Source organism: Peromyscus maniculatus, chromosome 11, assembly GCF_049852395.1.
Source record: "Peromyscus maniculatus bairdii isolate BWxNUB_F1_BW_parent chromosome 11, HU_Pman_BW_mat_3.1, whole genome shotgun sequence".
In the NCBI taxonomy this organism is placed as follows: Eukaryota; Metazoa; Chordata; class Mammalia; order Rodentia; family Cricetidae; genus Peromyscus; species Peromyscus maniculatus.
The window spans coordinates 80,138,403-80,161,969 of record NC_134862.1 but is presented as its reverse complement, the minus strand read 5'-3'; the positions used below and the strand labels follow the sequence as shown (position 1 = coordinate 80,161,969).

At 60.6% G+C, this 23,567-nt stretch overlaps 13 non-coding genes across 13 annotated transcripts; 6 read left to right on the top strand and 7 right to left on the bottom strand.

The window, feature by feature from the left end:
* Nucleotides 1-1,147: 1,147 nt before the first annotated feature.
* On the bottom strand, nucleotides 1,148-1,218 carry Trnag-gcc (transfer RNA glycine (anticodon GCC)). Its single transcript has one exon. It is a non-coding gene; the product is annotated as a tRNA-Gly (tRNA).
* A 762-nt stretch (nucleotides 1,219-1,980) lies between these two features.
* Nucleotides 1,981-2,063, bottom strand: Trnal-cag (transfer RNA leucine (anticodon CAG)). The gene has a single exon. It is a non-coding gene; the product is annotated as a tRNA-Leu (tRNA).
* Nucleotides 2,064-2,568: 505 nt separating this feature from the next.
* Nucleotides 2,569-2,640, top strand: Trnad-guc (transfer RNA aspartic acid (anticodon GUC)). Its single transcript has one exon. It is a non-coding gene; the product is annotated as a tRNA-Asp (tRNA).
* Nucleotides 2,641-3,218: 578 nt separating this feature from the next.
* Nucleotides 3,219-3,290, top strand: Trnag-ucc (transfer RNA glycine (anticodon UCC)). Its single transcript has one exon. It is a non-coding gene; the product is annotated as a tRNA-Gly (tRNA).
* Nucleotides 3,291-3,714: 424 nt separating this feature from the next.
* Trnae-cuc (transfer RNA glutamic acid (anticodon CUC)) lies at nucleotides 3,715-3,786 on the top strand. The gene has a single exon. It is a non-coding gene; the product is annotated as a tRNA-Glu (tRNA).
* A 5,982-nt stretch (nucleotides 3,787-9,768) lies between these two features.
* Trnag-gcc (transfer RNA glycine (anticodon GCC)) lies at nucleotides 9,769-9,839 on the bottom strand. Its single transcript has one exon. It is a non-coding gene; the product is annotated as a tRNA-Gly (tRNA).
* Nucleotides 9,840-10,603: 764 nt separating this feature from the next.
* Trnal-cag (transfer RNA leucine (anticodon CAG)) lies at nucleotides 10,604-10,686 on the bottom strand. Its single transcript has one exon. It is a non-coding gene; the product is annotated as a tRNA-Leu (tRNA).
* A 519-nt stretch (nucleotides 10,687-11,205) lies between these two features.
* Trnad-guc (transfer RNA aspartic acid (anticodon GUC)) lies at nucleotides 11,206-11,277 on the top strand. The gene has a single exon. It is a non-coding gene; the product is annotated as a tRNA-Asp (tRNA).
* A 607-nt stretch (nucleotides 11,278-11,884) lies between these two features.
* Trnag-ucc (transfer RNA glycine (anticodon UCC)) lies at nucleotides 11,885-11,956 on the top strand. Its single transcript has one exon. It is a non-coding gene; the product is annotated as a tRNA-Gly (tRNA).
* A 419-nt stretch (nucleotides 11,957-12,375) lies between these two features.
* Nucleotides 12,376-12,447, top strand: Trnae-cuc (transfer RNA glutamic acid (anticodon CUC)). The gene has a single exon. It is a non-coding gene; the product is annotated as a tRNA-Glu (tRNA).
* A 5,954-nt stretch (nucleotides 12,448-18,401) lies between these two features.
* On the bottom strand, nucleotides 18,402-18,472 carry Trnag-gcc (transfer RNA glycine (anticodon GCC)). The gene has a single exon. It is a non-coding gene; the product is annotated as a tRNA-Gly (tRNA).
* Nucleotides 18,473-19,215: 743 nt separating this feature from the next.
* Nucleotides 19,216-19,298, bottom strand: Trnal-cag (transfer RNA leucine (anticodon CAG)). Its single transcript has one exon. It is a non-coding gene; the product is annotated as a tRNA-Leu (tRNA).
* Nucleotides 19,299-21,747: 2,449 nt separating this feature from the next.
* Nucleotides 21,748-21,819, bottom strand: Trnag-gcc (transfer RNA glycine (anticodon GCC)). Its single transcript has one exon. It is a non-coding gene; the product is annotated as a tRNA-Gly (tRNA).
* Nucleotides 21,820-23,567: the final 1,748 nt, after the last annotated feature.

Below are 23,567 nucleotides of genomic sequence, written 5' to 3'. Positions count from 1 at the left end.
GCTGGAGAAGGTGTGAAGCGCAGAGGCTCTGGACACACTGAGCTCACTGGAGAGGACGGACTGTCAGCCTGGCCAGTCAATCGGGAGGGCGGGGTGGTGAGGATGCAGGGCACACACGCTGGCCAATAGGTCACCTGGACTAGCCCAGGTCTCAGAAAACCAGGGAGCATTGCCGTGACCTGCAAGCAAGGGCTTTACGATGGCACAGAAGGAACTAAGATTGAGTCATCTGGGTTTGTGCCTCTCTGGCCTGTGCCTAGACCTCTATCTGTCTCTGTCTCTGTCTCTGACTCTCTACACTCCCTCTCCGTCTCCCCCCTCCCCCATCTCACTCTCTCCCTCTGTGTGTTTGTGTGTGCATGTAACAGACAGACAGACAGACAGACAGACAGACAGACAGACAGAGAGATTTTTAGCAGGGAGGGAGTAGTGTCCTGTAGGGCCAAAGAGCCTGTGGTTGACCAAGGGTGTGGGTGGGCTCTGGGCCGAGTGAGACGCGGGAGCGGTGGGGTTCTCCACCTCCACATGGTGGAAGCAGACGCGAGGAAACACCTCCTGCCCAGTCACGGGAGCTGGGATGCACTCGGGGGTCTGGAAGAGTTGCTGTGGGCAATGCGCTAGGGGAAATAAGGCATCCTGGTCCCTACCGGAGTTGTCCCTCCTCAGCAAAGGAGGCACAAGGAGGTCCAGAATCAGGGACGCGATTCGGACCCCCATCAAGAGAGGTCCCACAGGTAAGTCTCCATCGTGAGAGAGGCAGGCTGTGTGGGGCCGGTAGTGTGGGGTGGGAGGCTGGAGATGTGGGGTGTGGGTGATGTCGGGGGCGTGGTCTAAGAACCACGGAGGCGCTGGCTGCTGGCGCCAGTGTGCAGAGGAGATGTGCTAGGTATGTCAGGTGCTTTGAAGTGCCCAGGAGGTGAGTGAGGGATGCAGTGTCTTTGCAGTTGGGTCTGGCTGGCTGAGTTGAGGAGAAGCGACCAGGTTAGTGGGTAGGCGCTGGCTCACTGGAGCGCAGTTGGCACTGGCGCTGGCCAAGAAGAGTCCTTGTGTGGTGTGCAGAGTGCGCGCGCACGACTGGGGACTAGGAAGGACTGGCGGCCGGCCGGGACACTGGACGTGTGGCTGAGGACCAAAAGGGACTGGACTCTGCATGGGCCGGGAATCGAACCCGGGCCTCCCGCGTGGCAGGCGAGAATTCTACCACTGAACCACCCATGCCATGGCCAACAAAATTCCCCGACTGCTCCCACAGCCTCTGCTCCCCGACAGTCCCTCCATCAGCTGGATCCTGGGCCCTGGCCCTGGGAGCGCCACGGCCACGGCCACGAGAGTTCCCGGTCCCGACTGAGGCTCTGGGGCTCAAGCGCGCCTCTCCCGGACGGACGCCTAGGCCCCACGACACCCCTGCCCCTGCTGGCCGACGGAGCGGGCGCGTGGCTGTGCGAGCACCAAGCGTCTGCCAGGCGTTGGCAGGGAAAGGCCCCCTCCGCACACGAGAATCCCCGACGACCACAGACCACCAAGATGGGTGCGGTGGGCGTCTCCCGCGGCTGTTGGAGGGAATGGAATGGGCCCGAAAGGGCTTGCGGGCGCGAGGGCTGGGCCAAGAGTTCCGGGGGTCGGGTGGGGGTGGACCAAGTCCTGTGTTGGCCAAAGAATGGCACCGGGCAGCCTGGCTGGCTGGCTGGCTGGCTGGGCGGCCGGGGCGCTCAGGAGCGGCCGCCTCACTTTCTCCTGCACGCTCCCCATGCGCTCTCCTCCAGGAGTTGGTGGCAGCTGAGAGGAGGGCACCGGTGTGGGCGCCAAGGTTGCGGGTGCGAGGGGAGCGGCGGCGCTGGAGGGCTTGTGCAAGGAGGCGCGAGCTGCGCTCTCTCTCTCTCTCTCTCTCTCTCTCTCTCTCTCTCTCTCTCTCTCTCTCTCTCTCTCTCTCTCTCTCTCTCTCTCTCTCTCTCTCGGGATGGGGTGGCCAAAAGATGAGCGTGTCAGGAGTGGGATTCGAACCCACGCCTCCAGGGGAGACTGCGACCTGAACGCAGCGCCTTAGACCGCTCGGCCATCCTGACGGCCGGTCTGTGGGCGAGACCGCTCGCGGGGCTGGCAGCCGGCGCCCACGCGCGCGCCGAGCGGACCCGGAGCGACGGGGCGCCCGGGCACGTGTCTGCGGTCCGGGTGCTGGGGCTGCGGGCCTCGCCCGGGGTCCACCGCGTGGACGTGGAGACGCTCCTAGGCGCCAAAGTCGCTGCAGGTCCCGGGGGTGCGGTGGGGGTCGTCCGGGGCCGCAGCCCAGCCGCCGCGGGGCCGCGCAGGTGTCGGCGCAGCCTCTCCCGATGGCGTGGGCGAGGGCGGCAGAAAGCTGTCACCTGGGAGAGCCCCGCTCAACAGCCCGGGCGGCGACGCGGCGATCGTCCAGGGTTGCGGGTTCGGGTCCTGGTGCGAGGGCCGTTGTGGCGGCGTCCCGGGGACTTTGGGTTTGGGTGCAGAGGTCGGCCGTGGTGGGAGGGAGAGCTCAGGGCCTGTCTGGAGCGACGGAGAGTGCCGGGAGTGGCGATGACGACGTGGTCGCGGTCCTCCCCGTTAGTATAGTGGTGAGTATCCCCGCCTGTCACGCGGGAGACCGGGGTTCGATTCCCCGACGAGGAGACGTGCCATCTTTTTAGCCAGACCGTCGCCCACGGCCGCGCTGGCCCTTGTTCCCCTTCCAAGCGCCGGGATCGGCCGCCCATGTCCCGGCCGGCGCACCCGCCTGCGGACCCCCGGGCCCCTCGCCTGGCACCTGGCACCTGGCACCTGGCACCTGGCCCAGCCCTCCGACGTCTGGGATCGGGTCGCCCTCCCGACCAGGCGACGGGTGTCAGAGCCGCCCGGGTGCGATTCTCGTGCCCTGAGCCCACGCTGCGCCAGGCGAGTCTTGGTGGGGACCCGCCCCGAGCGCTCCCGGACGCTCGCTCTTCCCCGTGGCCCTGGCGGCGCGCCGGGTTGCTGCTGCAGTCAGGTGGTGGCGAGAGCGTCCACCAGGGCCCGGCGTGTGCGTGCGGGAGGCGCGGCTGGGACGGCGGGGAACAGCGCGCAGCGGCGGAGCCCGGGTTGGCGGTGGCTCGGGCGTGGGCGTTGACTTGGACGTCGGGGCGGTGCCCGAGGGGTAGGCCACGTCGCAGTCGCCGCTGTCCACTGTCCGGTGTCAGTCCCCGGCGTCGTGTGGGTGCCATCCCGGCGGTGCGGCGTTGGTGGTATAGTGGTGAGCATAGCTGCCTTCCAAGCAGTTGACCCGGGTTCGATTCCCGGCCAACGCAAGCTGCCGGTGTTTTGCCAAGGGCCAGGGCCGAGGCTGGCCCTGTCTGGCACCCCTCTCGGGTCGTCCGGTGACCGCGCGACCGACCGATCGCTAGACTGAGCGAAGGAACGGAGGAGGAAGTGGGGGCCGAGACGTTTTGAGGGTGTGTCTAGCGGGAGGAGAACCGCCAGGGAGAAGCGTCTAAGCCGCGGGCAGGCGCCGGGCTTGGCGGCGAATCGCCAGAGGGCAGCCGGGGGGCGGGCAGCTGGCAGGGCAGGAGTAGGCGCAGGTGCCCGCGAGCCCCGAACGGCATCCTGGTGAGGCCGGTAAATGCGGGGCCATCTGTTCTCTCGCCGGGCGGGCGGCCGGCATTGTGGCCTAGAGGCTGGCTGCCCGCCTGGCTGCGCGAAGCGAGTGTCGGGACCGTCGGGCGACTGCGACGCTCCCTGGTGGTCTAGTGGTTAGGATTCGGCGCTCTCACCGCCGCGGCCCGGGTTCGATTCCCGGTCAGGGAAGCCTTTCTTCTTTCTCTCTGGACCCTCGCCTCCTCCTCCAAGCCCTCTGTCTCCTCTTGCCACCTCACGCGGGATCCTTGAGCCAAAAATCACACGCGCCCTTTTGTTCAGGGGCATCGCCCCTCTCTCGCCCCTGCTGTCCCCACCCAGCACAACATAGCCCGCTCCCTGTCTGCACAGCTCACCCTTTGCCTCGCTTCCCACTGCCGCCCACCGTGTCTCACACAAGACGCCAACTCTGCGCCTGGACAGCTCAGCCTTGCTGCTTCCCGTCCCGCCCAGCTTACACACCGCCACCACCATGCGGGCACACACCGCCACCACCATGCGGGCACACACAGCCACCACGCAGCCCAGGAGCACACGCTTCCGAGCCGCTCATGGACCCCACAGAGTCTCCAACTCACTCCCCCGCCTGCTCTGAGCTCCAGAAGAAGCCCCAGCTGCCCCGCCTGCCTCACCTGCCTCCTCACAGGCTCCCTGTGAGCTTTACCCTGCTCTTCACAACTCAAAGACCGCTTCAAAGAAATGGAGCCATTTTTTTTTTCAGTGAGTGAGTAAGTGAGTGTGTGTGTATGTGTGTGTATGTGTGTGTGTGTGTGTGTGTGTGTGTGTGTGTGTGTGTGCAGATGTTGGTGTGTTGTGTGTATGTTATTTTTTTTATGTATATCTTGAAAGACTCCAGGGTGGTGTTGGATGGGATGGGGAGGGACGGGACCTGCGGTGTGTCATGGGGTTGCCCTGGGGAGGTGTTACTGCGGGGCAGACGGCCAGATCGAGGGGGTGTGGTCACCTTACTCAGCGCCGCCGCCGCCGGGGCGGGCAGTGCGTGTCCCCAGCCCCGGTTTCCTCGAAAGCCCCTTGAGCGTCTAAGGAGAGCTGAGGCCAAGTCTGGCGTTTGCAACGCCCCCGTTTCTCCGGCTCCTTGGAGACCGGGGCGCATGGGTTTGGGGAAGAGGTGCAGGCGCAGGTGTGAGTCGGAAAATTGGAGCGGAACGTCGGTCCACCTGTTGGGTCCAGCGCCGGGTGGGTCCCCTCGGTCCTGACCGTGCCAGCAAGTCCGAGGCCCAGAGTCAGATCCTTGAGTGCTGACGGCTGGATTGAGCTCCGCCCGGATGGCAGGCATAGTGGGAGACGCCAGTAGATCCTGGGGGAGCCCAGACAGAGCCTGTTCCCCACCGGACTCCAGCCCTCCCCTGTCCCAGAAGCCCTCCCAGTCCCGGGCGCCTGGAGACACCAGTGTGAAGCGGCATCTGGGAAGGGTCTGTCTGGCCGCCCCCTGGCCACCCGTGTGACTCGCAGAGAAGGCCTGGGGGGACCGGCGCGGGGGAGGGAGGGCAGGCACCGGGCAATCCTTCGCTACCTGTCCGTGGAATGCCAACCGCAGGGATGCAGGGATGTCTGGCTCTGTGCTAGCTGGCTTTGGGCAACGTGACACCTCTGGGAAGAGGGACTGTAGCGTGAGAAAACGTCTCTATAGCGTGTGCCTGCCATGACTGATGGATGTGGGACAGCCCAGAGGAGGTAAGTAGGCATGGTGTTGGGGTGCGGGGAAGGGAGCGGGCAAGGGATGAGGGAGTGGCGAGTTGTGGCCAGGGGCCTTCCCACCCCTGGGCAGGCAATCCTGAGCTGTGTAGGACAGCTGGCTGAGCAAGCCGGTGGGGAGCACTCTCCCACAGACACCTGCTACAGCAGTTCCTGCCTCCGGGATCCCACCCTGGCTTCCCTCTGGGAGGGACTTAGGAGCCTTAGGGTGAAACGAACGCTTCTCCGCCCAAGTGGCTTTGGGTCACGGTGTTTGATCACAATAATACAAACCCTAACTCCGGAGGAACCTGGTTCCTGGAGTGGAGTCTTGCTGTGACAGACCGGATCACCTGGCCTTCCCCAGGATTGGGAAAGGCCCTTGAACTGTGGGCAGGCGGGCAAAGCAGCTGACTGCTCCAAGCTGGCTGTGCTCCTCTAGGGCAGCTTGGAAGGGAATGTCAGCTCCACTGGAGCTGAGAAGCCAGCGGTGATTAAGAAGACAGCAGCGTCCCCGCGCAGAGGTGAAACCTCCCCACCCCCCTACCCTGGGGGGGGGCGGCTTCCTGAAGATTAGCATGCAGAGGCTGAACCCCATGCCAGCCAGCCAATTTGAAAACGTGTAGGACTCGCCTATGTGTTGATGGCATTGAAGGTGTGGAAGGATGGATCCCAGAGAGCAGCGGAGGCTGGGGGTGGGCGGTGGCTCTGGAGTGCCCAGGGAGAGGCTGAGAGGGGACATGAGCAAAGGTGCAGCCTCTGGTGAACCCCACTGCGACCGGAAGGGGTGGAACGTGGGGACCAGCCGAGGTCTGGCATTTCCACATGGCATGCTCAGAGAGCCCCCGAAGAGAGCCCAGCAGAGGCAGGCGGTCGCCGGCGAAGGCGGGGGTCTTGGAGAGGCGGGTACCCCGGACAACTACCAAAGGGGAGCAGCTGCCTCAGAGTGGAGCCCATCTTGGCCTGGGAGAGCAGCTGCAGGTGCTGTGAATGGCAGAGCTGAGGGAGGGTGACTGTCCTCCCCCTCGGGACCCACAAGAGAGAGAGCCAGTGAACAGGAGAGGCCAGACGCTGGGTTTGTGACAGTGTTGGACTTCGGTTTTGCTCTCCTAGGATAATGATCGTGCCCGGATTCTTTCTTCTCCGTGCACAAGTGCCTTTAACTTCAAACAAAACAAAACAAGGAAAAAAAATCAAAACAAAGCAATAACAACAACCAAACTCTGTGTGTTTTAAGAACACTGAACGTTGAATCTCTGACTTGAAAAAGACTGTGGCACCTATGAAGTTCTTGGTTGTGGCATATTTGCTGTAGATGTGTTCCATTCGATTATGATGTGGAATGTTTGCTTAATGATACAAAGAAGGATGGCACTCTTTGATGTTGCATTTGTCTAACTCTGTGAAGCTGTGTTATTTTGACCGCCTCAAACACCTTCTTGGTCTAAGAAAGGGCTGAGCGGCCAATATTTAGGATGGAGAGAGCTGAGCAGGGCTGCCAGGCAGGGGGAATAAATAGGAGCAGAAGTCAGGAGAGTATCGAGAAAAGGAGAGGGAAAGAGGACGCCAGAGGCCAGCCACACAACCATTCAGCCAGCCGCTCAATCAAAGCAAAGAAAAGCATACAGGATAGAGAAAGGTAAAAGTTCAGAGGGGGACAAAATTAAATGGGATAATTAAAGTGAAGAAAAGATGGAAAGAAAAGAGCCAAGTTAAGCCCAGGCATTTATAAGTAAGAATAAGTCTCTGTGTATTTATTTGAGTGCTGGGTTGCAGGCTCCCAAGAGTAAAATATTATGAAAACAAACAAACAAGCAAACAAACAAAAACCAAAAACCACGACAGTTCTTGATGTTTTACATTGTGGTGTGGAGATGAAAATGAGCTCTGAGGGATGAACAAGAAAGGAAAGGTTATGGCTCAATAAGGGACCTGGTTGTGTGCCATGTTGACAAAGAGTCAACGATGCTGGTTGGTTCTGGTGAACCTGACAACAACCTGGACTCCTCTGAGAAGAGCGAATGGGAATCGAGAAGAGTCTTCCCTGAGCCGGGCCTTCAGCCCAGTTTGTAGGTTATTGTTTGATTCACGACGGATGTGGGAGGGCACGTGAAGAGAGGAGGTGGGTGAGTGGGCAGTGCCAATCCCTGGGCAGATGGTCCTGTGTGGGATAAGAGAGCAGGCTGAGCAAGCCGGTAGGCGGCCCTCATGCAGGTCCTCTGCATCACTTCCTGCCTCTAGGTAGGTCTCTCCCCTCACCACACCACCCCCAAGACCCGACTCTGACCATTAAGACCCATAAACCCAGCCCTCCCCACCTCCCACACCCATCCACACTCCCACCACTGTGGTGCTAAGCAGTTGAAAGAAGAAATCAAACCTTCTCACCCCAAGGTTGCTTTCAGTCACACATTTGATCACAATAGTAACAACCTCAACTAAAAACATGATCCTGGTCCCTACTCAGAACGAAAGGGGCAGGAGACCCAGGAGATGGTTCTAGGAGCCTGCTGGCAGAGATTGGGCTGCTTCTGTTCTTGCTCATATCCAACTCCCTCTCATTCCAACATCCCTGAGCATCACCAGTAGAAGAAGAAGAAGAAGAAGAAGAAGAAGAAGAAGAAGAAGAAGAAGAAGAAGAAGAAGAAGAAGAAGAAGGATTAGAAGAGGTAGGAGGAGGAGAAGGAAGAGGAGGGATTGGAAAGGGAGAAGTAAAATGAGAAACATAATCGTAGTATTTGTAGTAGCAGTAGAAGAGAAAGAAGGAGAATTAGTAGAAGAGGAAGAAGAAGAAGAAGAGGAAGAGGAAGACGAAGAGGAAGAGGAAGAAATAGGAGAAGGAGAAGAAGGAGAGGAAAAAGAAGAAGCAGCAGGAGTAGCAGCCTCAGGAGTGGCCGTCATCATTGCCAGGGTAACAACTGCATGTCCTAGTCCCAACATCCGGTCTCTCCTGCTCTTGATATGCGACCTAGTTTCAGCTCTGATTGCAGACCAATGTCCAGTGAGGAGCCCCACTTGGTTCTGTTTCTGCACTCTCTTTACTGAAAAGCTGGGGGAGTCCCGCCCACTCCCACTGGCCTCTGTTGAAGACAGAGAGCAGGCAGGTCAGGGACTTAACAGGCAGCAGAGGCCAGCCAGTTGCCTGTGGTTAGACAGGACCTTTCCCTGGCCAGTGTGCTGTGGATGGGTCCGGTGCCAGATGGGTGAAGGCTTTCCTTGGTGGAAGCCACCGCCTTCCGGAGCAGAGAGGAGAGTCGGAACGCAGGAAGGGACACATGGTCCGGCGGATGGGAGGCTGGAGAAGGTGTGAAGCGCAGAGGCTCTGGACACACTGAGCTCACTGGAGAGGACGGACTGTAAGCCTGGCCAGTCAATCGGGAGGGCGGGGTGGTGGGGATGCAGGGCACACACACTGCCCAATAGGTCACCTGGACTAGCCCAGGTCTCAGAAAACCAGGGAGCTTTCCGTGACCTGCAAGCAAGGGCTTTGCGATGGCACAGAAGGAACTAAGATCGAATGATCTGTGTTTGTGCCTCTCCGGCCTGTGCCTAGACTTCTATCTGTCTCTCTGTCTCTGTCTCTGACTCTCTACACTCCCTCTCCGTCTCCCCCCTCCCCCATCTCATTTTCTCCCTCTGTGTGTTTGTGTGTGCATGTAACAGACAGACAGACCGACAGACAGACAGACAGACAGAGAGACAGAGAGATTTTAGCAGGGAGGGAGTAGTGTCCTGTAGGGCCAAAGACCCTGTGGTTGACCATGGGTGTGGGTGGGCTCTGGGCCGAGTGAGACGCAGGAGCGGTGGGGTTCTCCACCTCCACATGGTGGAAGAGGGCGCGAGGAAACACCTCCTGCCCTGCCGAGTCACGGGAGCTGGGATGCACTCAAGGGTCTGGAAGAGTTGCTGTGGGCAATGGGCTAGGGGAAATAAGGCACCCTGGTCCCTACCGGAGTTGTCCCTCCTCAGCAAAGGAGGCACAAGGAGGTCCAGAATCAGGGACGCGATTCGGACCCCCATCAAGAGAGGTCCCACAGGTAAGTCTCCATCTTGAGAGAGGCAGGCTGTGTGGGGCCGGGACTGTGGGATGGGAGGCTGGAGGTGTGGGGTGTGGGTGATGTCGGGGGCGTGGTCTAAGAACCACGGAGGCGCTGGCTGCTGGCGCCAGTGTGCAGAGGAGATGTGCTAGGTATGGCAGGTGCTTTGAAGTGTCCAGGAGGTGAGTGAGGAGGGATGCAGTGTCTTAGCACTTGGGTCTGGCTGGCTGAGTTGAGGAGAGCGACCAGGTTAGTGGGTAGGCGCTGGCTCACTGGAGCGCAGCTGGCACTGGCGCTGGCCAAGAAGAGTCCTTGTATTGTGTGCAGAGTGCGCGCGCGACTGGGGACTAGGAAGGACTGCAGGACTGCCAGGCGGCCGGAACACTGGACGTGTGGCTGAGGACCAAAAGGGACTGGACTCTGCATGGGCCGGGAATCGAACCCGGGCCTCCCGCGTGGCAGGCGAGAATTCTACCACTGAACCACCCATGCCATGCCCAACACTCTTCCCCGACTGCTCCCACAGCCTCTGCTCCCCGACAGTCCCTCCATCAGCTGGATCCTGGGTCTTGGCTGGCTGGACCGGCCAGGGGAGCGCCACGGCCACGGACACGAGAGTTCCCGGTCCAGACTGAGGCTCTGGGGCTCAAGCGCGCCTCTCCCGGACGGACGCCTAGGCCCCACGTCACCCCTGCCCCTGCTGGCCGACGGAGCGGGCGCGTGTCTGTGCGAGCACCAAGCGTCTGCCAGGCGTTGGCAGGGAAAGGCCACCTCGCACACGAGAATCCCCGACGACCACAGACCACCAAGATGGGTGCGGTGGGCGTCCCCCGCGGCAGCAGGAGGGAATGGAATGGGCCCGAAAGGGCTGGCGGGCGCGAGGGCTGGGCGAAGAGTTCCGGGGGTCGGGTGGGGGTGGACCAAGTCCTCTGTTGGCCAAAGAATGGCAGCGGGCAGGCTGGCTGGCTGGCTGGCCGGGCTGCCGGGGCGCTCAGTAGCCGCCGCCTCACTTGCTCCTGCACGCTCCCCTTCCGCTCTCCTCCAGGAGTTGGTGGCAGCTGAGAGGAGGGCGCTCGTCTAGGCACAGGTGTGGCCGCGAAGGTTGCGGGTCGGAGGGGAGCGGCGGCGCTGGAGGGCTTGTGCAAGGAGGCGCCATCTGCGCTCTCTCTCTCTCTCTCTCTCTCTCTCTCTCTCTCTCTCTCTCTCTCTCTCTCTCTCTCTCTCTCTCTCGGGGTGGGGTGGCCAAAAGATGAGCGTGTCAGGAGTGGGATTCGAACCCACGCCTCAAGGGGAGACTGCGACCTGAACGCAGCGCCTTAGACCGCTCGGCCATCCTGACGGCGGGTCTGTCGGCGAGACCGCTCGCCGGGCTGGCAGCCGGCGTCCACGCGCGCGCCGAGCGGACCCGGAGCGACGGGGCCCCCGGGCAGGTGTCTGCGGTCCGGGTGCTGAGGCTGCGGGCCTCGCCCGGGGTCCACCGCGTGGACGTGGAGACGCTCCTAGGCGCCAAAGTCGCTGCAGGTCCCGGCGGTGCGGTTGGGGTGCGTCCGGGGCCGCAGCCCAGCCGCCGCGGGGCCGCGCAGGTGTCGGCGCAGCCTCTCCCGATGGCGTGGGCGAGGGCGGCAGAAAGCTGTCACCTGGGAGAGCCCGGCTCAACAGCCCGGGCGGGTTCCCGGGGCGGCGACGCGGCGAACGCCCAGGGTTGCGGGTTCGGGTCCCGGTGCGAGGGCCGTTGTGGCGGCGTCCCGGGGACTTTGGGTTTGGGTGCAGAGGTCGGCCGTGGTGGGAGGGAGAGCTCAGGGCCTCTCTGGAGCGACGGAGAGTGCCGGGAGTGGCGATGGGGACGTAGTCGCGGTCCTCCCCGTTAGTATAGTGGTGAGTATCCCCGCCTGTCACGCGGGAGACCGGGGTTCGATTCCCCGACGAGGAGACGTGCCATCTTTTTAGCCAGACCGTCACCCACGGCCGCGCTGGCCCTTGTTCCCCTTCCAAGCGCCAGGATCGGCCGCCCATGTTCCGCCCGGCGCACCCGCCTGCGGACCCCCGGGCCCCTCGCCTGGCACCTGGCACCTGGCACCTGGCACCTGGCACCTGGCACCTGGCACCTGGCACCTGGCACCTGGCCCAGCCCTCCGACGTCTGGGATCGGGTCGCCCTCCCGACCAGGCGACGGGTGTCAGAGCCGCCCGGGTGCGACTCTCGTGCCCTGAGCCCACGCTGCGCCAGGCGAGTCTTGGTGGGGACCCGCCCCGAGCGCTCCCGGACGCTCGCTCTTCCCCGTGGCCCTGGCGGCGCGCCGGGTTGCTGCTGCAGTCAGGTGGTGGCGAGAGCGTCCACCAGGGCCCGGCGTGTGCGTGCGGGAGGCGCGGCTGGGTTGGCGGGGAACAGCGCGCAGCGGCGGAGCCCCGGTTGGCGGTGGCTCGGGCGCGGGCGTTGACTTTGACGTCGGGGCGGTCCCCGAGGGGTAGGCGCTGTCGCCGCTGTGCACTGTCCGGTGTCAGTCCCCGGCGTCGTGTGGGTGCCGTCCCGGCGGTGCGGCGTTGGTGGTATAGTGGTGAGCATAGCTGCCTTCCAAGCAGTTGACCCGGGTTCGATTCCCGGCCAACGCAAGCTGCCGGTGTTTTGCCAAGGGCCAGGGCCGAGGCTGACCCTGTCTGGCAACCCTCTCGGGTCGTCCGGTGACCGCGCGACCGACCGATCGCTGGACTGAGCGAAGGGAAGGAGGAGGAAGGGGGGGCCGAGACGTTTTGAGGGTGTGTCTAGCGGGAGGAGAACCGCCAGGGCCAAGCGTCTAATCCGCGGGCAGGCGCCGGGCTTGGCGGCGAATCGCCAGAGGGCAGCCGGGGGCGGGCAGCTGGCAGGGCAGGAGTAGGCGCAGGTGCCCGCGAGCCCCGAACGGCATCCTGGTGAGGCCGGTAATGCGGGGCCATCGGCTCTCTCGCCGGGCAGGCGGACATTGTGGCCAAGAGGCTGGCTGCCCGCCTGGCTGCGCGAAGCGAGTGTCGGGACCGTCGGGCGACTGCGGCGCTCCCTGGTGGTCTAGTGGTTAGGATTCGGCGCTCTCACCGCCGCGGCCCGGGTTCGATTCCCGGTCAGGGAAGCCTTTCTTCTTTCTCTCGGGACCCTCGCCTCCTCCTCCAAGCCCTCTGTCTCCTCTTGCCACCTCACGCGGTCCTTGAGCCAAAAATCACACGCCTCCCTTTTGTTCAGGGGCATCGCGCCTCTCTCGCCCCTGCTGCCCCCACCCAGCACAACAGAGCCCGCTCCCTGTCTGCACAGCTCACCCTTTGCCTCGCTTCCCACTGCCGCCCACCGTCTCTCACACAAGACGCCAACTCTGCGCCTGGACAGCTCAGCCTGGCTGCTTCCCGCCCCGCCCAGATTACACACCGCCACCATCCCGCGGGCACACACAGCCACCACGCAGCCCTGGAGCACACGCTTCCGAGCCGCTCATGGACCCCACAGAGTCTCCACCTCACTCCCCGGCCTGCTCTGAGCTCCAGAAGAAGCCCCAGCTGCCCCGCCTGCCTCACCTGCCTCCTTACAGGCTCCCTGTGGAGCTTTACCCTGCTCTTCACAACTCAAAGTCCGCTTCCAAGAAATGGAGCCATTTTTTTTTTTCAGTGAGTGAGTAAGTGTGTGTGTGTGTGTGTGTGTGTGTGTGTGTGTGTGTGTGTTTAGGTGTCGGTGTGTTGTGTGTATGTTATTTTTTTATGTATAACTTGAAAGACTCCAGGATGGTGTTGGATGGGATGGGGAGGGACGGGACCTGCGGTGTGTCATGGGGTTGCCCTGGGGAGGTGTTACTGCGGGGCAGAAGGCCGGATCAAGGCGAAAAGCATCCGGTGTGGTTACCTTACTCAGCGCCGCCGCCGCCGGGGCGGGCAGTGCGTGTCCCCAGCCCCGGTTTCCTCGAAAGCCCCTTGAGCGTCTAAGGAGATCTGAGGCCAAGTCGGGCGTTTGCAACGCCCCCGTTTCTCCGGCTCCTTGGAGACCGGGGGCCCCCGCATGGGTTTGGGGAAGAGGTGCAGGCACAGGTGTGAGTCGGAAAACTGGAGCGGAACGTCGGTCCACCTGTTGGGTCCAGCGCCGGGTGGGTTCCCTCGGTCCTGCCCGTGCCAGCAAGTCCGAGGCCCAGAGTCAGATCCTTGAGTGCTGAGGGCTGGATTGAGCTCCGCCCGGATGGCAGGCATAGTGGGAGACGCCAGTAGATCCTGGGGGAGCCCAGACAGAGCCTGTTCCCCACCGGACTCCAGCCCTCCCCTGTCCCAGAAGCCCTCCCAGTCCCGGGCGCCTGGAGACACCCGTGTGAAGCGGCATCTGGGAAGGGTCTGTCCGGCCGCCCCCTGGCCACCCGTGTGACTCGGAGAGAAGGCCTGGGGGGACCGGCGCTGGGGAGGGAGGGCAGGCACCGGGCAATCCTTCGCTACCTGTCCGTGGAATGCCAACCGCAGGGATGCAGGGATGTCTGGCTCTGTGCTAGATGGCTTTGGGCAACGTGACACCTCTGGGAAGAGGGACTGTAGCGTGAGAAAACGTCTCTATAGCGTGTGCCTGCCCTGAGTGATGGATGTGGGACAGCCCAGGGGAGGTAAGTAGGCATGGTGTTGGGGTGCGGGGAAGGGAGCGGGCACGGGATGAGGGAGTGGCGAGTTGTGGCCAGGGGCCATCCCACCCCTGGACAGGCAATCCTGAGCTGTGTAGGACAGCTGGCTGAGTAAGCCGGTGGGGAGCACTCTCCCACAGACACCTGCTACAGCAGTTCCTGCCTCCGGGATCCTACCCTGGCTTCCCTCTGGGAGGGACTTGGGAGCCTTAGGGTGAAGTGGCTTTGGGTCACGGTGTTTGATCGCAATAATACAAACCCTAACTCCGGATGAACCTGGTTCCTGGAGTGGAGTCTTGCTGAGACAGACCCCATCACCTGGCCTTCCACAGGATTGGGAAAGGCCCTTGAACTGTGGGCAGGCGGGCAAAGCAGCTGACTGCTCCAAGCTGGCTGTGCTCCTCTGGGACATCTTGGAAGGGAATGTCAGCTCCACTGGAGCTGAGAAGCCAGCGGTGATTAAGAAGACAGCAGCGTCCCCGCGCAGAGGTGAAACCTCCCCACCCCCCTTCCCTCGGGGAGGGGTGGGGGGGGCGGCTTCCTGAAGGTCAGCATGCAGAGGCTGAACCCCATGCCAGCCAGCCAATTTGAAAACGTGTAGGACTCGCCTATGTGGTGATGGCATTGAAGGTGTGGAAGGATGGATCCCAGAGAGCAGCGGAGGCTTGGGGTGGGCGGTGGCTCTGGAGTGCCCAGGGAGAGGCTGAGAGGGGACATGAACAAAGGTGCAGCCTCTGGTGAACCCCACTGCGACCGGAAGGGGTGGAACGTGGGGAACAGCCAAGGCCTGGCATTTCCACATGGCATGCTCAGAGAGCCCCCGAAGAGAGCCCAGCAGAGGCAGGCGGTCGCCGGCGAAGGCGGGGGTCTTGGAGAGGCTGGTACCCCGGACAACTACCAAAGGGGAGCAGCGGCCTCTGAGTGGAGCCCATCTTGGCCTGGGAGAGCAGCTGCAGGTGCTGTGAATGGCAGAGCTGAGGGAGGGTGACTGTCCTCCCCCTCTGGACCCACAAGAGAGCCAGTGAACAGGAGAGGCCAGACGCTGGGCTTGTGACAGTGTTGGACTTCGGTTTTGCTTCCCTAGGATAATGATCGTGCCCGGATTCTTTCTTCTCCGTGCACAAGTGCCTTTAACTTCAAACAAAACAAAACAAGGAAAAAAAATCAAAACAAAGCAATAACAACAACCAAACTCTGTGTGTTTTAAGAACACTGAACTTTGAATCTCTGACTTGAAAAAGACTGTGGCACTTATGAAGTTCTTGGTTGTGGCATATTTGCTGTAGATGTGTTCCATTCGATCATGATGTGGAATGTTTGCTTAATGATACAAAGAAGGATGGCACTCTTTGATGTTGCATTTGTCTAACTCTGTGAAGCTGTGTTATTTTGACCGCCTCAAACACCTTCTTGGTGTAAGAAAGGGCTGAACGGCCAATAGTTAGGATGGAGAGCTGAGCAGGGCTGCCAGGCAGGGGGAATAAATAGGAGCAGAAGTCAGGAGAGTATCGAGAAAAGGAGAGGGAAAGAGGACGCCAGAGGCCAGCCACACAACCATTCAGCCAGCCGCTCAATCAAAGCAAAGAAAAGCATACAGGATAGAGAAAGGTAAAAGTTCAGAGGGGGACAAAATTAAATGGGATAATTAAAGTGAAGAAAAGATGGAAAGAAAAGAGCCAAGTTAAGCCCAGGCATTTATAAGTAAGAATAAGTCTCTGTGTATTTATTTGAGTGCTGGGTTGCAGGCTCCCAAGAGTAAAATATTATGAAAACAAACAAACAAACAAACAAACAAACAAAAACAAAAACCACGACAGTTCTTGATGTTTTACATTGTGGTGTGGAGATGAAAATGAGCTCTGAGGGATGAACAAGAAAGGAAAGGTTATGGCTCAATAAGGGACCTGGTTGTGTGCCAGGTTGACCAAGGGTCAACGATGCTGGTTGGTTCTGGTGAACTTGACAATAACCTGGACTCCTCTGAGAAAAGCGAATGGGAATCGAGAAGAGTCTTCCCTGAGCCGGGGCTTCAGCCCAGTTTGTAGGTTATTGTTTGATTCACGACGGATGTGGGAGGGCACGTGAAGAGAGGAGGTGGGTGAGTGGTCAGTGCCAATCCCTGGGCAGATGACCCTGTGTGGGATAAGAGAGCAGGCTGAGCAAGCCGGTAGGCAGCCCTCATGGAGGTCCTCTGCATCAATTCCTGCCTCTAGGTAGGTCTCTCCCCTCACCACACCACCCCCAAGACCCTCTGACCATTAAGCCCCATAAACCCAGCCCTCCCCACCTCCCACACCCATCCACTCTTTCACCACTGTGGTGCTAAGCAGTTGAAAGAAGAAATCAAACCTTCTCACCCCAAGGTTGCTTTCAGTCACACATTTGATCACAACAGTAACAACCTCAACTAAAACATGATCCTGGTCCCTACTCAGAACCAAAGGGGCAGGAGCCCCAGGAGAGGGTTCTAGGAGCCTGCTGGCAGAGATTGGGCTGCTTCTGTTCCTGCTCATATCCAACTCCCTCTCATTCCAACATCCCTGAGCATCACCACCAGCAGCAGCAGCAGAAGAAGAAGAAGAAGAAGAAGAAGAAGAAGAAGAAGAAGAAGAAGAAGTAGAAGAAGAAGGATTAGAAGAGGTAGTAGGAGGAGAAGGGAGAGGAGGGATTGGAAAGGGAGAAGTAAAATGAGAAACATAATCGTAGTATTTGTGGTAGCAGTAGAAGAGAAAGAAGGAGAATTAGTAGAAGAGGAAGAAGAAGAAGAGGAAGAGGAAGGAGAATAATAAGAGGAAGAAGAAGGAGAAGAAGGAGGAGAAGAAGAAGAAGAAGAAGAAGAAGAAGAAGAAGAAGAAGAAGAAGAAGAAGAAGAAGAAGAAGAAGAAGAAGAGTGGCCGTCATCATTGCCAGGGTAACAACTGCATGTCCTAGTTCCAACATCCGGTCTCTCCTGCTCTTGATATGCGACCTAGTTTCAGCTCTGATTGCAGACCAATGTCCAGTGAGGAGCCCCACTTGGTTCTGTTTCTGCACTCTCTTTACTAAAAAGCTGGGGGAGTCCCGACCACTCCCACTGGCCTCTGTTGAAGACAGAGAGCAGGCAGGTCAGGGACTTAACAGGCAGCAGAGGCCAGCCAGTTGCCTGTGGTTAGACAGGACCTTTCCCTGGCCAGTGTGCTGTGGATGGGTCCGGTGCCAGATGGGTGAAGGCTTTCCTTGGTGGAAGCCACCGCCTTCCGGAGCAGAGAGGAGAGTCGGAACGCAGGAAGGGACACATGGTCCAGCGGATGGGAGGCTGGAGAAGGTGTGAAGCGCAGAGGCTCTGGACACACTGAGCTCACTGGAGAGGACGGACTGTCAGCCTGGCCAGTCAATCGGGAGGGCGGGGTGGTGAGGATGCAGGGCACACACGCTGGCCAATAGGTCACCTGGACTAGCCCAGGTCTCAGAAAACCAGGGAGCATTGCCGTGACCTGCAAGCAAGGGCTTTACGATGGCACAGAAGGAACTAAGATTGAGTCATCTGGGTTTGTGCCTCTCTGGCCTGTGCCTAGACCTCTATCTGTCTCTGTCTCTGTCTCTGACTCTCTACACTCCCTCTCCGTCTCCCCCCTCCCCCATCTCACTCTCTCCCTCTGTGTGTTTGTGTGTGCATGTAACAGACAGACCGACAGACAGACAGACAGACAGACAGACAGACAGAGAGATTTTTAGCAGGGAGGGAGTAGTGTCCTGTAGGGCCAAAGAGCCTGTGGTTGACCAAGGGTGTGGGTGGGCTCTGGGCCGAGTGAGACGCGGGAGCGGTGGGGTTCTCCACCTCCACATGGTGGAAGCAGACGCGAGGAAACACCTCCTGCCCAGTCACGGGAGCTGGGATGCACTCGGGGGTCTGGAAGAGTTGCTGTGGGCAATGCGCTAGGGGAAATAAGGCATCCTGGTCCCTACCGGAGTTGTCCCTCCTCAGCAAAGGAGGCACAAGGAGGTCCAGAATCAGGGACGCGATTCGGACCCCCATCAAGAGAGGTCCCACAGGTAAGTCTCCATCGTGAGAGAGGCAGGCTGTGTGGGGCCGGTAGTGTGGGGTGGGAGGCTGGAGATGTGGGGTGTGGGTGATGTCGGGCGCGTGGTCTAAGAACCACAGAGGCGCTGGCTGCTGGCGCCAGTGTGCAGAGGAGATGTGCTAGGTATGTCAGGTGCTTTGAAGTGCCCAGGAGGTGAGTGAGGGATGCAGTGTCTTTGCAGTTGGGTCTGGCTGGCTGAGTTGAGGAGAAGCGACCAGGTTAGTGGGTAGGCGCTGGCTCACTGGAGCGCAGTTGGCACTGGCGCTGGCCAAGAAGAGTCCTTGTGTGGTGTGCAGAGTGCGCGCGCACGACTGGGGACTAGGAAGGACTGGCGGCCGGCCGGGACACTGGACGTGTGGCTGAGGACCAAAAGGGACTGGACTCTGCATGGGCCGGGAATCGAACCCGGGCCTCCCGCGTGGCAGGCGAGAATTCTACCACTGAACCACCCATGCCATGGCCAACACTCTTCCCCGACTGCTCCCACAGCCTCTGCTCCCCGACAGTCCCTCCATCAGCTGGATCCTGGGCCCTGGCCCTGGGAGCGCCACGGCCACGGCCACGAGAGTTCCCGGTCCAGACTGAGGCTCTGGGACTCAAGCGCGCCTCTCCCGGGCGGACGCCTAGGCCCCGCGTCACCCCTGCCCCTGCTGGCCGACGGAGCGGGCGCGTGGCTGTGCGAGCACCAAGCGTCTGCCAGGCGTTGGCAGGGAAAGGCCACCTCCGCACACGAGAATCCCCGACGACCACAGACCACCAAGATGGGTGCGGTGGGCGTCCCCCGCGGCAGCAGGAGGGAATGGAATGGGCCCGAAAGGGCTGGCGGGCGCGAAGGCTGGGCGAAGAGTTCCGGGGGTCGGGTGGGGGTGGACCAAGTCCTGTGTTGGCAAAAGAATGGCACCGGGCAGCCTGGCTGGCTGTCCGGGCTGCCGGGGCGCTCAGGAGCGGCCGCCTCACTTGCTCCTGCACGCTCCCCATCCGCTCTCCTCCAGGAGTTGGTGGCAGCTGAGAGGAGGGCGCTCGTCTAGGCACAGGTGTGGGCGCGAAGGTTGCGGGTGCGAGGGGAGCGGCGGCGCTGGAGGGCTTGTGCAAGGAGGCGCGAACTGCGATCTCTCTCTCTCTCTCTCTCTCTCTCTCTCTCTCTCTCTCTCTCTCTCTCTCTCTCTCTCTCTGGGGGTGGAGTGGCCAAAGATGAGCGTGTCAGGAGTGGGATTCGAACCCACGCCTCCAGGGGAGACTGCGACCTGAACGCAGCGCCTTAGACCGCTGGGCCATCCTGACGGCAGGTCTGTGGGCGAGACCGCTCGCCGGGCTGGCAGCCGGCGCCCACGCGCGCGCCGAGCGGACCCGGAGCGACGGGGCCCCCGGGCAGGTGTCTGCGGTCCGGGTGCTGAGGCTGCGGGCCTCGCCCGGGGTCCACCGCGTGGACGTGGAGACGCTCCTAGGCGCCAAAGTCGCTGCAGGTCCCGGGGGTGCGGTGGGGGTGCATCCGCGGAGCCACGCAGGTGTCGGCGCAGCCTCTCCTGTGGCACCTATGAAGTTCTTGGTTGTGGCATATTTGCTGTAGATGTGTTCCATTCGATTATGATGTGGAATGTTTGCTTAATGATGCAAAGAAGGATGGCACTCTTTGATGTTGCATTTGTCTAACTCTGTGAAGCTGTGTTATTTTGACCGCCTCAAACACCTTCTTGGTTTTAGAAAGGGCTGAACGGCCAATAGTTAGGATGGAGAGAGCTGAGAAGGAGAAGGAGAAGGAGAAGGAGAAGGAGAAGGAGAAGGAGAAGGAGAAGGAGAAGGAGAAAGATTAGAAGAGGTAGTAGGAGGAGAAGGAAGAGGAGGGAGAGGAAAGGGAGAAGTACAATGAGAAACATAATCATAGTATTTGTAGTAGCAGTAGAAGAGAAAGAAGGAGAATTAGTAGAAGAGGAAGAAGAAGAAGAAGAAGAAGAAGAAGAAGAAGAAGAAGAAGAAGAAGAAGAAGAAGAAGAAGAAGAAGAAGGGGAAGGGGAAGGGGAAGGGGAAGGGGAAGGGGAAGGGGAAGGGGAAGGGGAAGGGGAAGGGGAAGGAGAAAAAGGAGAAGAAGGAGAAGAAGGAGAGGACAAAGAAGAAACAGTAGTAGCAGCCTCAGGAGTGGCCGTCATCATTGCCAGGGTAACAACTGCATGTCCTAGTCCCAACATCCGGTCTCTCCTGCTCTTGATATGCTACCTAGTTTCAGCTCTGATTGAAGACCAATGTCCAGTGAGGAGCCCCACTTGGTTCTGTTTCTGCACTCTCTTTACTAAAAAGCTGGGGGAGTCCCGACCACTCCCACTGGCCTCTGTTGAAGACAGAGAGCAGGCAGGTCAGGGACTTAACAGGCAGCAGAGGCCAGCCAGTTGCCTGTGGTTAGACAGGACCTTTCCCTGGCCAGTGTGCTGTGGATGGGTCCGGTGCCAGATGGGTGAAGGCTTTCCTTTGTGGAAGCCACCGCCTTCAGGAGCAGAGAGGAGTCGGAACACAGGAAGGGACACACGGTCCAGCGGATGGGAGGCTGGAGAAGGTGTGAAGCGCAGAGTCTCTGGACACACTGAGTTCGCTAGAGAGGACGGACTGTCAGCCTGGCCGGTCAATCGGGAGGGCGGGGTGGTGAGGATGCAGGGCACACACGCTGGCCAATAGGTCACCTGGACTAGCCCAGGTCTCAGAAAACCAGGGAGCAGTGCGGTGACCTGCAAGCAAGGGCTTGGCGATGGCACAGAAGGAACTAAGATTGAGTGATCTGTGTTTGTGCCTCTCCAGCCTGTGCCTAGACTTCTATCTGTCTCTCTGTCTCTGTCTCTGACTCTCTACACTCCCTCTCCGTCTCCCCCTCCCCCATCTCACTCTCTCCCTCTGTGTGTTTGTGTGTGCATGTAACAGACAGACAGACAGACAGACAGACAGACAGACAGACATACAGAGAGACAGAGAGATTTTAGCAGGGAGGGAGTAGTGTCCTGTAGGGCCAAAGACCCTGTGGTTGACCAAGGGTGTGGGTGGGCTCTGGGCCGAGTGAGACGCGGGAGCGGTGGGGTTCTCCACCTCCACATGGAGGAAGAGGGCGCGAGGAAACACCTCCTGCCCAGTCACGGGAGCTGGGATGCACTCGGGGGTCTGGAAGAGTTGCTGTGGGCAATGCGCTAGGGGAAATAAGGCACCCTGGTCCCTACCGGAGTTGTCCCTCCTCAGCAAAGGAGGCACAAGAAGGTCCAGAATCAGGGACGCGATTCGGGCCCCCCATCAAGAGAGGTCCGCCAGGTAAGTCTCCATCGTGAGAGAGGCAGGCTGTGTGGGGCCTGTAGTGTGGGGTGGGAGGCTGGAGGTGTGGGATGTGGGTGATGTCGGGGGCGTGGTCTAAGAACCACGGAGGCGCAGGCTACTGTCGCCAGTGTGCAGAGGAGAGGCTAGGTATGGCAGGTGCTTTGAAGTGTCCAGGAAGTGAGTGAGGGATGCAGCAGTGTCTTTGCAGTTGGGTCTGGCTGGCTGAGTTGAGGAGAAGCGACCAGGTTAGTGGGTAGGCGCTGGCTCACTGGAGCGCAGCTGGCACTGGCGCTGGCCAAGAGTCCTTGTGTTGTGTGCACAGCGCGCACAGCTTGGACTGGGACTAGGAAGGACTGGCGGCCGGCCGGGACACTGGACGTGTGGCTGAGGACCAAAAGGGACGGGACACTGGACGTGTGGCTGAGGACCAAAAGGGACTGGACTCTGCATGGGCCGGGAATCGAACCCGGGCCTCCCGCGTGGCAGGCGAGAATTCTACCACTGAACCACCCATGGCATGGCCAACACTCTTCCCCGACTGCTCCCACAGCCTCTGCTCCCCGACAGTCCCTGCATCAGCTGGATCCTGGGCCCTGGCTGGATGGACCGGCCAGCGGAGCGCCACGGACACGGCCACGAGAGTTCCCGGTCCAGACTGAGGCTCTAGGGCTCAAGCGCGCCTCTCCCGGACGGACGCCTAGGCCCCACGTCACCCCTGCCCCTGCCTCCTCCTCCAAGCCCTCTGTCTCCTCTTGCCACCTCACGCGGGATCCTTGAGCCAACAAATCACACGCCTCCCTTTTGTTCAGGGGCATCGCGCCTCTGCTCGCCCCTGCTGCCCCCACCCATCACAACACAGCCCGCTCCCTGTCTGCATAGCTCACCCTTTGCCTCGCTTCCCACTGCCGCCCACCGTCTCTCACACAAGACGCCAACTCTGCGCCTGGACAGCTCAGCCTTGCTGCTTCCCGGCCTGCCCAGCTTACACACCGCCACCATCACGCGGGCACGCACACCCACCCACCACGCAGCCCTGGAGCACACGCTTCAGAGCCACTCATGGACCCCACAGAGTCTCCACCTCACTCTTCCACCTGCTCTGAGGTCCAGAAGAAGCCCCAGCTGCCCCGCCTGCCTCACCTGCCTCCTCACAGGCTCCCTGTGAGCTTTACCCTGCTCTTCACAACTCAAAGTCCGCTTCAAACAAGTGTAGCCATTTTTAGTGAGTGAGTGAGTGAGTGAGTGAGTGAGTGAGTGAGTGAGCGAGCGTGCGTGCGTGCGTGCGTGTGTGTGTGTGTGTGTGTGTGTGTAGGTATGTTATTTTTTTATGTATATCTTGAAAGACTCCAGGGTGGTGTTGGATGGGATGGGGAGGGACGGGACCTGCGGTGTGTCATGGGGTTGCCCTGGGGAGGTGTTACTGCGGGGCAGACGGCCAGATCGAGGGGGTGTGGTCACCTTACTCAGCGCCGCCGCCGCCGGGGCGGGCAGTGCGTGTCCCCAGCCCCGGTTTCCTCGAAAGCCCCTTGAGCGTCTAAGGAGAGCTGAGGCCAAGTCTGGCGTTTGCAACGCCCCCGTTTCTCCGGCTCCTTGGAGACCGGGGCGCATGGGTTTGGGGAAGAGGTGCAGGCGCAGGTGTGAGTCGGAAAATTGGAGCGGAACGTCGGTCCACCTGTTGGGTCCAGCGCCGGGTGGGTCCCCTCGGTCCTGCCCGTGCCAGCAAGTCCGAGGCCCAGAGTCAGATCCTTGAGTGCTGACGGCTGGATTGAGCTCCGCCCGGATGGCAGGCATAGTGGGAGACGCCAGTAGATCCTGGGGGAGCCCAGACAGAGCCTGTTCCCCACCGGACTCCAGCCCTCCCCTGTCCAAGAAACCCTCCCAGTCCCGGGTGCCTGGAGACACCGGTGTGAATCGGCATCTGGGAAGGGTCTGTCCGGCCGCCCCCCCCCCGGCCACCCGTGTGACTCGGAGAGAAGGCCTGGGGGGACCAGCGCGGGGGAGGGAGGGCAGGCACCGGGCAATCCTTCGCTAGCTGTCCGTGGAATGCCAACTTCAGGGATGCAGAGATGAGTGGCTCTGTGCTAGCTGGCTTTGGACAACGCGACACCTCTGGGAAGAGGGACTGTAGCGTGAGAAAACGTCTCTATAGCGTGTGCCTGCCCTGAGTGATGGATGTGGGACAGCCCAGAGGAGGTAAGTAGGCATGGTGTTGGGGTGCGGGGAAGGGAGCGGGCAAGGGATGAGGGAGTGGCGAGTTGTGGCCAG